Source organism: Ischnura elegans, chromosome 12 (genome assembly GCF_921293095.1).
Source record: "Ischnura elegans chromosome 12, ioIscEleg1.1, whole genome shotgun sequence".
Classification (NCBI taxonomy): domain Eukaryota; kingdom Metazoa; phylum Arthropoda; class Insecta; order Odonata; family Coenagrionidae; genus Ischnura; species Ischnura elegans.
Window position 1 is genome coordinate 80,829,419 of NC_060257.1, and position 12,380 is coordinate 80,841,798.

Here is a 12,380-nt window from a genome sequence, read left to right on the forward strand (position 1 = left end):
TTTTTGTTAACTCCTTATATATTTGCTTCTTTATTGTTAACTCCTTTTTTATTTACTCCTTTTATATTTGCTTCTTTTTTGTTAACTGCTTTTTTGTTAACTCCTTTTTAATTTGCTTTTTTTTTGTTAACTCTTTTTTTGTTTACTCCTTTTTTGTTTACTCCTTTTTTGTTAACTCCTTTTTTTGTTAAGTCCTTGTATATTTGCTTCTTTTTTGTTAACTCCTTCTTTTTTAGCTCCTTTTTTCTTTACTTCTTTTTTTTATCTCCTTTTTTATTTACTCCTTTTTTGTTTACTCCATTTTTGTTAACTACTTTTTTGTTAACTCCTTTTATATTTGCTTCTTTTTTGTTAACTCCTTTTTTGTTCACTCCTTTTCTGTTTGCTTCTTTTTTGTTAACTCCTTATTTGTTAACTCCTTTTTTTTAACTCCTTTTATATTTGCTTCTTTTTTGTTACTCCTTTTTGTAAACTCCTTTTTTGTTAACTCCTTTTTTGGTTACTTCTTTTTTGTTAACTCCTTTTATAATTGCATCTTTTTTGTTTACTCCTTATTTTTACTCCTTTTTTGTTCACTCCTTTTATATTTGCTTCTTTTTTTAACTCCTTTTTTGTTTACTCCATTTTTGTTTACTCCTATTTGTTAACTCGTTTAATATTTGCTTCTTTTTTGTTATCTCTTTTTTTTACTTCTTTTTTGTTTACTCCTTTTTTTAACTCCTTTTATATTTGCTTCTTTTTTGTTTCTCATTTTTGTTAACTCCTTTTTTGTTAACTCCTTTATATATTCTTCTTTTTTGTTAACTCCTTTTTTATTTACTCCTTTTTTGTAAACTCCTTTTTGTGTTAACTCCTTTTATATTTGCTTCTTTTTAGTTAACTCCTTTTTTGTTTACTACTTTTTTGTTTAATTCCCTTTTATATTTGCTTCTTTTTTGTTAACTCTTTTTATATATCCTTCATTTTTGTTAACTCCATTTATATTTGCTTCTTTTTTGTCAACTCCTTTTATATTTGCTTTTTTTTTGTTTACTCCTTTTTTATTTACTCCTTTTTTGTTTACTCCATTTTTGTTTACTCTTTTTTTGTTAACTCCTTTCATATTTGCCCTCGTTTGTTAACTCCTTTTATATTTGCTTCTTTTTTCTTGACTCCTTTTTTATTTACTCCTTTTTTGTTTACTCCATTTTTGTTTACTCCTTTTTTGTTAACTCCTTTTATATTTGCTTGTTTTTTGTTAACTCTTTTTTTGTTTACTCCTTTTATGTTTGCTTCTTTTTTGTTAACTCCTTATTTGTTGACTCCTTTTTTGTTTACTCCTTTTATATTTGCTTCTTTTTTGTTACTCTATTTTGTTAACTCCATTTTTGTTAACTCCTTTTTTGTTTACTCCTTTTTTGTTAACTCCTTTTTTGTTAACTCCTTTTATATATACCCTCGTTTGTTAACACCTTTTATATTTGCTTCTTTTTTCTTGACTCCTTTTTTATTTACTCCTTTTTTGTTTACACTATTTTTGTTAACTCCTTTTTTGTTAACTCCTTTTATATTTGCTTGTTTTTTGTTAACTCTTTTTCTGTTTACTCCTTTTATGTTTGCTTCTTTTTTGTTAACTCCTTATTTGTTAACTCCTTTTTTTTAACTCCTTTTATATTTGCTTCTTTTTTGTTACTCCTTTTTGTTAACTCCTTTTTTGTTAACTCCTTTTTTGGTTACTTCTTTTTTGTTAACTCCTTTTATAATTGCATCTTTTTTGTTTACTCCTTTTTTTTACTCCTTTTTTGTTCTTTCCTTTTATATTTGCTTCTTTTTTTAACTCCTTTTTTGTTTACTCCATTTTTGTTTACTCCTTTTTTGTTAACTCGTTTTATATTTGCTTCTTTTTTGTTATCTCCTTTTTTTACTCCTTTTTTGTTTACTCCTTTTTTTAACCCCTTTTATATTTGCTTCTTTTTTTTTCACATTTTTGTTAACTCCTTTTTTGTTAACTCCTTTATATATTCTTCTTTTTTGTTAACCTCTTTTTTATTTACTCCTTTTTTGTAAACTCCTTTTTGTGTTAACTCCTTTTATATTTGCTTCTTTTTAGTTAACTCCTTTTTTGTTTACTACTTTTTTGTTTACTCCCTTTTACATTTGCTTCTTTTTTGTTTTTTGTTAACTCTTTTTATATTTCCTTCTTTTTTGTTAACTCCATTTATATTTGCTTCTTTTTTGTTAACTCCTTTTTTGTTTACTCTTTTTTTGTTAACTTCTTTTATATTTGCTTTTTTTTTTGTTTACTCCTTTTAAGTTTACTCCTTTTTTGTTTACTCCTTTTTTGTTAACTCCTCGTTTGTTAACTCCTTTTATATTTGCTTCTTTTTTCTTGACTCCTTCTTTATTTACTCCTTTTTTGTTTACTCCATTTTTGGTAACTCCTTTTTTGTTAACTCCTTTTATATTTGCTTGTTTTTTGTTAACTCTTTTTCTGTTTACTCCTTTTATGTTTGCTTCTTTTTTGTTAACTCCTTATTTGTTGACTCCTTTTTTGTTTACTCCTTTTATATTTGCTTCTTTTTTGTTAACTCCTTTTTTGTTAACTCCTTTTATATTTGCTTCTTTTTTCTTGACTCCTTCTTTATTTACTCCTTTTTTGTTTACTCCATTTTTGGTAACTCCTTTTTTGTTAACTCCTTTTATATTTGCTTGTTTTTTGTTAACTCTTTTTCTGTTTACTCCTTTTATGTTTGCTTCTTTTTTGTTAACTCCTTATTTGTTGACTCCTTTTTTGTTTACTCCTTTTATATTTGCTTCTTTTTTGTTAACTCCTTTTTTGTTAACTCCTTTTATATTTGCTTCTTTTTTGTTACCTTATTTTGTTAACTCCATTTTTGTTACCTCCTTTGTTGTTTACTCCTTTTTTGTTAACTCCTTTTATATTTGCTTCTTTTTTGTTAACTCCTTTTTTACTCCTTTTTGTTTACTCCTTTTTTGTTAACACCTTTTATATTTGCTTCTTTTTTGTTACTCCTTTTTTGTTAACTCCTTTAATATTTGATTCTATTTTGTTAGCTCCTTTTTTATTTACTCTTTTTATATTTGCTTCTTTTTTTTTAACTGCTTTTTTGTTAACTCCTTTTATATTTCCTTTTTTTTGTTAACTTTTTTTTTGTTTACTCCTTTTTTGTTAACTCTTTTTTTTGGTAACTCCTTTTATATTTGCTTCTGTTTTGTTAACTCCTTTTATATTTGCTTCTATTTTGTTAACTTGTTTTTTTTTACTCCTTTTTAGTTTACTTCTTTTTTGTTAACTCCTTTTTTGTTAACTTCTTATATATTTGCTTCTTTATATTTAACTCCTTTATTGTTTAATCCTTTTTGTTTACTCTTTTCTTTAACTCCTTTTCAATTTATTAACTCCTTTTATATTTGCTTCTTTTTTTTAACTCCTTTTTTGTTTATTAATTTTTTGTTAACTCCTTTTTTCTTAACTCCTTTTATATTTGCTTCTTTTTTTTAACTCCTTTTTTTGTTTACTCCATTTTTGTTTACTCCTTTTTTGTTAACTCCTTTTATATTTGCTTCTTTTTTGTTAACTCCTTTTTTTTACTCCTTTTTTGTTTACTCCTTTTTTGTTAACTCCTTTTGTATTTGCTTCTTTTTTGTAACTCCTTTTTTTAACTCCTTTTTTGTTAACTCCTTTTATATTTGCTTCTTTTTTGTTAACTCCTTTTTTATTTACTCCTTTTATATTTGCTTCTTTTTTGTTAACTGCTTTTTTGTTTACTCCTTTTAAATTTGCTTTTTTTTGTTAACTTTTTTTTGTTTACTCCTTCTTTGTTTACTACTTTTTTGTAAACTCCTATTTTTGTTAACTCCTTGTATATTTGCTTCTTTTTTGTTAACTCCATTTTTGTTCACTCCTTTTTTGTTTACTTCTTTTTTTTAACTCCTTTTTTATTTACTCCTTTTTTGTTTACTCCATTTTTGTTAACTACTTTTTTGTTAACTCCTTTTATATTTGCTTCTTTTTTGTTAACTCCTTTTTTGTTCACTCCTTTTATATTTGCTTCTTTTTTGTTAACTCCTTTTTTTTACTCCTTTTTTGTTTACTCCTTTTTTGTTAACTCCTTTTATATTTGCTTCTTTTTTGTGACTCCTTTTTTTAAATCCTTTTTTGTTAACTCCTTTTATATTTGCTTCTTTATTGTTAACTCCTTTTTTATTTACTCCTTTTATATTTGCTTCTTTTTTGTTAACTGCTTTTTTGTTAACTTCTTTTTAATTTGCTTTTTTTTGTTAACTCTTTTTTTGTTTACTCCTTTTTTGTTTACTCCTTTTTTGTTAACTCCTTTTTTTATTAACTCCTTGTATATTTGCTTCTTTTTTGTTAACTACTTTTTTGTTTACTCCTTTTTTTTTACTTCTTTTTTTTTATCTCCTTTTTTATTTACTCTTTTTTTGTTTACTCCATTTTTGTTAACTACTTTTTTGTTAACTCCTTTTATATTTGCTTCTTTTTTGTTAACTCCTTTTTTGTTCACTCCTTTTATGTTTGCTTCTTTTTTGTTAACTCCTTATTTGTTAACTCCTTTTTTTAACTCCTTTTATATATGCTTCTTTTTTGTTACTCCTTTTTGTAAACTCCTTTTTTGTTTACTCCTTTTTTGGTTACTTCTTTTTTGTTAACTCCTTTTATAATTGCATCTTTTTTGTTTACTCCTTTTTTTTACTCCTTTTTTGTTCACTTCTTTTATATTTGCTTCTTTTTTTAACTCCTTTTTTGTTTACTCCATTTTGTTAACTCCTTTTTTGTTAACTCGTTTTATGTTTGCTTTTTTTTGTTTTCTCCTTTTTTTACTCCTTTTTTGTTTACTCCTTTTTTTAACTCCTTTTATATTTGCTACTTTTTTGTTTCTCATTTTTGTTAACTCCTTTTTTGTTAACTCCTTTTATATTTGCTTCTTTTTTGTTAACTCCTTTTTTATTTACTCCTTTTTTGTAAACTCCTTTTTGTGTTAACTCCTTTTATATTTGCTTCTTTTTAGTTAACTCCTTTTTTGTTTACTACTTTTTTTTTTACTCCCTTTTATATTTGCTTCTTTTTTGTTAACTCTTTTTATATTTCCTTCTTTTTTTTTAACTCCATTTATATTTGCTTCTTTTTTTTAACTCCTTTTTTGTTTACTCTTTTTTTGTTAACTCCTTTTATATTTGCTTTTTTTTTTGTTTACTCCTTTTAAGTTTACTCCTTTTTTGTTTACTCATTTTTTGTTAACTCCTTTTATATTTGCCCTCGTTTGTTAACTCCTTTTATATTTGCTTCTTTTTTCTTGTCTGCTTTTTTATTTACTCCTTTTTTGTTTACTCCATTTTTGTTTACTCCTTTTTTGTTGACTCCTTTTATATTTGCTTGTTTTTTGTTAACTCTTTTTTTGTTTACTCCTTTTATGTTCGCTTTTTTTTGTTAACTCCTTATTTGTTAATTCCTTTTTTGTTTACACCTTTTATATTTGCTTCTCTTTTGTTAACTCCTTTTTTGTTTACTCCTTTTATATTTGCTTCTTTTTTGTTTCTCTATTTTGTTAACTCCATTTTTGTTTACTCCTTTGTTGTTTACTCTTTTTTTGTTAACTCCTTTTATATTTGCTTCCTTTATGTTAACTTCTTTTTTTACTCCTTTTTGTTTACTCCTTTTTTGTTAACACCTTTTATATTTGCTTTTTTTTGTTTACTCCTTTTTTATTTACTCCTTTTTGTTTACTCCATTTTTGTTTACTCCTTTTTTGTTAACTCCTTTTATATTTGCCCTCGTTTGTTAACTCCTTTTATATTTGCTTCTTTTTTCATGACTCCTTTTTTATTAACTCCTTTTTTGTTTACTCCATTTTTGTTTACTCCTTTTTTGTTAACTCCTTTTATATTTGCTTGTTTTTCGTTAACTCTTTTTTTGTTTACTCCTTTTATGTTTGCTTATTTTTTGTTAACTCCTTATTTGTTGACTCCTTTTTTGTTTACTCCTTTTATATTTGCTTCTTTTTTGTTAACTCCTTTTTTGTTAACTCCTTTTATATTTGCATCTTTTTTGTTACTCTATTTTGATAACTCCATTTTTGTTAACTCCTTTGTTGTTTACTCCTTTTTTGTTAACTCCTTTATATATTCTTCTTTTTTGTTAACTCCTTTTTTATTTACTCCTTTTTTGTAAACTCCTTTTTGTGTTAACTCCTTTTATATTTGCTTCTTTTTAGTTAACTCCTTTTTTGTTTACTACTTTTTTGTTTAATTCCCTTTTATATTTGCTTCTTTTTTGTTAACTCTTTTTATATATCCTTCATTTTTGTTAACTCCATTTATATTTGCTTCTTTTTTGTCAACTCCTTTTATATTTGCTTTTTTTTTGTTTACTCCTTTTTTATTTACTCCTTTTTTGTTTACTCCATTTTTGTTTACTCTTTTTTTGTTAACTCCTTTCATATTTGCCCTCGTTTGTTAACTCCTTTTATATTTGCTTCTTTTTTCTTGACTCCTTTTTTATTTACTCCTTTTTTGTTTACTCCATTTTTGTTTACTCCTTTTTTGTTAACACCTTTTATATTTGCTTCTATTTTGTTTTTTATTCCTTTTTTGTTTATTCCTTTCTTGTTTACTCCTTTTATGTTTGCTTCTTTTTTGTTAACTCCTTATTTGTTGACCCCTTTTTTGTTTACTCCTTTTATATTTGCTTCTTTTTTGTTACTCTATTTTGTTAACTCCATTTTTGTTAACTCCTTTGTTGTTTACTCCTTTTTTGTTAACTCCTTTTATATTTGCTTCTTTTTTGTTAACTCCTTTTTTTACTCCTTTTTGTTTTCTCCTTTTTTGTTAACACCTTTTATATTTGCTTCTTTTTTGTTACTCCTTTTTTGTTAACTCCTTTTATATTTGCTTCTATTTTGTTAACTCCTTTTTTATTTACTCTTTTTATATTTGCTTCTTTTTTGTTAACTGCTTTTTTGTTAACTCCTTTTATATTTGCTTTTTTTTTGTTAACTCTTTTTTTGTTTACTCCTTTTTTGTTTACTCCTTTTTTGTTAACTCCTTTTTTTGTTAACTCCTTTTATATTTGCTTCTGTTTTCTTAACTCCTTTTATATTTGCTTCTATTTTGTTAACTTCTTTTTTTTACACCTTTTTTGTTTACCTCTTTTTTGTTAACTCCTTTTTTGTTAACTTCTTATATATTTGCTTCTTTATTGTTAACTCCTTTATTGTTTAATCCTTTTTCTTAACTCTTTTCTTTAACTCCTTTTCAATTTGTTAACTCCTTTTATATTTGCTTCTTTTTTTTAACTCCTTTTTTGTTTACTCCTTTTTTGTTAACTCCTTTTTTCTTTACTCCTTTTATATTTGCTTCTTTTTTTTAACTCCTTTTTTTGTTTACTCCATTTTTGTTTACTCCTTTTTTGTTAACTCCTTTTATATTTCCTTTTTTTTGTTAACTTTTTTTTTGTTTACTCCTTTTTTGTTAACTCTTTTTTTTGTTAACTCCTTTTATATTTGCTTCTGTTTTGTTAACTCCTTTTATATTTGCTTCTATTTTGTTAACTTGTTTTTTTTTACTCCTTTTTAGTTTACTTCTTTTTTGTTAACTCCTTTTTTGTTAACTTCTTATATATTTGCTTCTTTATATTTAACTCCTTTATTGTTTAATCCTTTTTGTTTACTCTTTTCTTTAACTCCTTTTCAATTTATTAACTCCTTTTATATTTGCTTCTTTTTTTTAACTCCTTTTTTGTTTATTAATTTTTTGTTAACTCCTTTTTTCTTAACTCCTTTTATATTTGCTTCTTTTTTTTAACTCCTTTTTTTGTTTACTCCATTTTTGTTTACTCCTTTTTTGTTAACTCCTTTTATGTTTGCTTCTTTTTTGTTAACTCCTTTTTTTTACTCCTTTTTTGTTTACTCCTTTTTTGTTAACTCCTTTTGTATTTGCTTCTTTTTTGTAACTCCTTTTTTTAACTCCTTTTTTGTTAACTCCTTTTATATTTGCTTCTTTTTTGTTAACTCCTTTTTTATTTACTCCTTTTATATTTGCTTCTTTTTTGTTAACTGCTTTTTTGTTTACTCCTTTTAAATTTGCTTTTTTTTGTTAACTCTTTTTTTGTTTACTCCTTCTTTGTTTACTACTTTTTTGTAAACTCCTATTTTTGTTAACTCCTTGTATATTTGCTTCTTTTTTGTTAACTCCATTTTTGTTCACTCCTTTTTTGTTTACTTCTTTTTTTTAACTCCTTTTTTATTTACTCCTTTTTTGTTTACTCCATTTTTGTTAACTACTTTTTTGTTAACTCCTTTTATATTTGCTTCTTTTTTGTTAACTCCTTTTTTGTTCACTCCTTTTATATTTGCTTCTTTTTTGTTAACTCCTTTTTTTTACTCCTTTTTTGTTTACTCCTTTTTTGTTAACTCCTTTTATATTTGCTTCTTTTTTGTAACTCCTTTTTTTTAATCCTTTTTTGTTAACTCCTTTTATATTTGCTTCTTTATTGTTAACTCCTTTTTTATTTACTCCTTTTATATTTGCTTCTTTTTTGTTAACTGCTTTTTTGTTAACTTCTTTTTAATTTGCTTTTTTTTGTTAACTCTTTTTTTGTTTACTCCTTTTTTGTTTACTCCTTTTTTGTTAACTCCTTTTTTTATTAACTCCTTGTATATTTGCTTCTTTTTTGTTAACTACTTTTTTGTTTACTCCTTTTTTTTACTTCTTTTTTTTTATCTCCTTTTTTATTTACTCTTTTTTTGTTTACTCCATTTTTGTTAACTACTTTTTTGTTAACTCCTTTTATATTTGCTTCTTTTTTGTTAACTCCTTTTTTTGTTCACTCCTTTTATGTTTGCTTCTTTTTTGTTAACTCCTTATTTGTTAACTCCTTTTTTTAACTCCTTTTATATATGCTTCTTTTTTGTTACTCCTTTTTGTAAACTCCTTTTTTGTTTACTCCTTTTTTGGTTACTTCTTTTTTGTTAACTCCTTTTATAATTGCATCTTTTTTGTTTACTCCTTTTTTTTACTCCTTTTTTGTTCACTTCTTTTATATTTGCTTCTTTTTTTAACTCCTTTTTTGTTTACTCCATTTTGTTAACTCCTTTTTTGTTAACTCGTTTTATGTTTGCTTTTTTTTGTTTTCTCCTTTTTTTACTCCTTTTTTGTTTACTCCTTTTTTTAACTACTTTTATATTTGCTACTTTTTTGTTTCTCATTTTTGTTAACTCCTTTTTTGTTAACTCCTTTTATATTTGCTTCTTTTTTGTTAACTCCTTTTTTATTTACTCCTTTTTTGTAAACTCCTTTTTGTGTTAACTCCTTTTATATTTGCTTCTTTTTAGTTAACTCCTTTTTTGTTTACTACTTTTTTTTTACTCCCTTTTATATTTGCTTCTTTTTTGTTAACTCTTTTTATATTTCCTTCTTTTTTGTTAACTCCATTTATATTTGCTTCTTTTTTTTAACTCCTTTTTTGTTTACTCTTTTTTTGTTAACTCCTTTTATATTTGCTTTTTTTTTTGTTTACTGCTTTTAAGTTTACTCCTTTTTTGTTTACTCATTTTTTGTTAACTCCTTTTATATTTGCCCTCGTTTGTTAACTCCTTTTATATTTGCTTCTTTTTTCTTGTCTGCTTTTTTATTTACTCCTTTTTTGTTTACTCCATTTTTGTTTACTCCTTTTTTGTTGACTCCTTTTATATTTGCTTGTTTTTTGTTAACTCTTTTTTTGTTTACTCCTTTTATGTTCGCTTATTTTTTGTTAACTCCTTATTTGTTAATTCCTTTTTTGTTTACACCTTTTATATTTGCTTCTCTTTTGTTAACTCCTTTTTTGTTTACTCCTTTTATATTTGCTTCTTTTTTGTTTCTCTATTTTGTTAACTCCATTTTTGTTAACTCCTTTGTTGTTTACTCTTTTTTTGTTAACTCCTTTTATATTTGCTTCCTTTATGTTAACTTCTTTTTTTACTCCTTTTTGTTTACTCCTTTTTTGTTAACACCTTTTATATTTGCTTTTTTTTGTTTACTCCTTTTTTATTTACTCCTTTTTGTTTACTCCATTTTTGTTAACTCCTTTTTTGTTTACTTTATATTTGCCCTCGTTTGTTAACTCCTTTTATATTTGCTTCTTTTTTCATGACTCCTTTTTTATTAACTCCTTTTTTGTTTACTCCATTTTTGTTTACTCCTTTTTTGTTAACTCCTTTTATATTTGCTTGTTTTTTGTTAACTCTTTTTTTGTTTACTCCTTTTATGTTTGCTTATTTTTTGTTAACTCCTTATTTGTTGACTCCTTTTTTGTTTACTCCTTTTATATTTGCTTCTTTTTTGTTAACTCCTTTTTTGTTAACTCCTTTTATATTTGCATCTTTTTTGTTACTCTATTTTGTTAACTCCATTTTTGTTAACTCCTTTGTTGTTTACTCCTTTTTTGTTAACTCCTTTATATATTCTTCTTTTTTGTTAACTCCTTTTTTATTTACTCCTTTTTTGTTAACTCCTTTTATATTTGCTTCTTTTTTGTTAACTCCTTTTTTGTTTACTACTTTTTTGTTTACTCCCTTTTATATTTGCTTCTTTTTTGTTAACTCTTTTTATATTTCCTTCTTTTTTGTTAACTCCATTTATATTTGCTTCTTTATTGTTTACTCCTTTTTTGTTAACTCTTTTTTTGTTAACTCCTTTTATATTTGCTTTTTTTTTGTTAAATCCTTTTATGTTTACTCCTTTTTTGTTTACTCCTTTTTTGTTAACTCCTTTTTTGTTAACTCCTTTTATATTTGCCTTCGTTTGTGTTACTCCTTTTATATTTGCTTCTTTTTTGTTAACTCCTTTTTTATTTACTCCTTTTTTGTTTACTTAATTTTTGTTTACTCCTGTTTTGTTAACTCCTTTTATATTTGCTTGTTTTTTGTTAACTCCTTTTTTGTTTAATCCTTTTATGTTTGCTTCTTTTTTGTTAACTCCTTTTTTGTTAACTCCTTTTATATTTGCTTCTTTTTTTAACTCTTTTTTTGTTTACTCCTTTTTTGTTAACTCCTTTTTTGTTAACTCCTTTTATATTTGCTTCTTTTTTGTTAACTCCTTTTTTGTTTACTCCTTCTTTGTTAACTCCTTTTTTGTTAACTCCTTTTATATTTGCTTCTTTTTTGTTAACTCCTTTTTTGTTTCCTCCTCATTTGTCAGCTCATTTTTTGTTAACTCCTTTTATATTTGCTTCTTTTTTGTTAACTACTTTTTTGTTTGCTTCTTTTTTGCTTACTCCTTATTTGTTAACTCCTTCTTTGTTAACTCCTTTTATATTTGCTTCTTTTTTGTTTACACCTTTTTTTGTTTACTCCTTTTTTGTGAACTCCTTTTTTGTTACCTCCTTTTTTGTTAACTCCTTTTATATTTGCTTCTTTTATTTAACTCCTTTTTTGTTTACTCTTTTTTTGTTTACTCCTTTTTTGTTAACTCCTTTTTTTTAACTCCTTTTATATTTGCTTCTTTATTGTTAACTCCTTTTTTTTACTTCTTTTTTTTACTCCTATTTTGTTAACTCCTTTTATATTGGCTTCCTTTTTGTTGTCTCGTTTTTTGTTTACTCCTTTTTTGTTAACTCCTTTTTTGTTAACTCCTTTTATATTGGCTTCCTTTTTGTTGACTTCTTTTTTGTTTACTCCTTTTTTGTTAACTCCTTTTTTGTTAAATCCTTGTATATTTGCTTCTTTTTTGTTTACTCCTTATTTGTTAACTTTTTTTTTAACTCCTTTTATATTTGCTTCTTTTTTGTTACTTTTTTTATTTAACTCCTTTCTTGTTAACTCCTTTTTTGGTTACTTCTTTTTTGTTTACTCGTTTTATAATTGCATCTTTTTTGTTTGCTCCTTTTTTTTCTCCTTTTTTGTTAACTCCTTTTATATTTGCTTCTTTTTTATAACTCCTTTTTTCTTTTCTCCATTTTTGTTTACTCCTTTTTTGTTAACTCGTTTTATATTTGCTTCTTTTTTGTTAACTCCTTTTGTTACTCCTTTTTTGTTTACTCCTTTTTTTAACTCCTTTTATATTTGCTTCCTTTTTGTTTCTCTTTTTTGTTAACTCCTTTTTTATTTACTCCTTTTTTGTAAACTCCTTTTTTGTTAACTCCTTTTTTGTTAACTCCTTTTATATTTGCTTCTTTAATTTAACTCCTTTTTTGTTTACTCTTTTTTTGTTTACTCCTTTTTTGTTAACTCCTTTTTTTTAACTCTTTTTATATTTGCTTCTTTATTGTTAACTCCTTTTTTTTACTCCTTTTTTTTACTCCTATTTTGTTAACTCCTTTTATATTGGCTTCCTTTTTGTTGTCTCCTTTTTTGTTTACTCCTTTTTTGTTAACTTCTTTTTTG